This window comes from Hippocampus bargibanti, linkage group LG03 (assembly GCF_051943395.1).
Source record: "Hippocampus bargibanti isolate YZ-2025 linkage group LG03, ASM5194339v1, whole genome shotgun sequence".
Classification (NCBI taxonomy): domain Eukaryota; kingdom Metazoa; phylum Chordata; class Actinopteri; order Syngnathiformes; family Syngnathidae; genus Hippocampus; species Hippocampus bargibanti.
The window spans coordinates 6,482,501-6,483,043 of NC_142736.1; positions in this window are offsets into that span (position 1 = coordinate 6,482,501).

Here is a 543-nt window from a genome sequence, read left to right on the forward strand (position 1 = left end):
TCTTATTGGCTCTCTGACTCCAGGGGTAACAAGTGCACTCTGCAGTGCACTTTGCTGATCATTATTCCTTTTGACAAATAAAAGAAAAGCCCCAGTCCTGTTTTTGAGGAATGATGAGCAACCTCCCCCGGCCCCTTTCCCCCCTCACTTATCGTCCCATGTTTGAAGAAGATAAAACAAAAAACGGGATGCAAAAACCAAGGTTAGGAGGTAAAATTCACACCACAAGAACTCATACAGTATTAGATTAAAGCAAGGTAACCCATCAGTATACACGAGTCCAGAAAACAATGAAAAAAAAACACAACATCCTTTAATGTGAATTCATTCATTCGTTATCTGGACTGCTTCATCATTAATTTTCTGCCCCCTTTTGGGGGTTGCTGGAGCCTATGCCAGCCGTCTTTAGGGAGTGGCGGTGGACACCTTGAACCGGTTGTCAGCCAATTCCCAAGTGTATTTTTATCACAAGAAATACAGTAAATGGTAAGTTTTCCTTATGCTAGAGCAATAGTATAACATAGGGTGGATGCTCAAAGATAA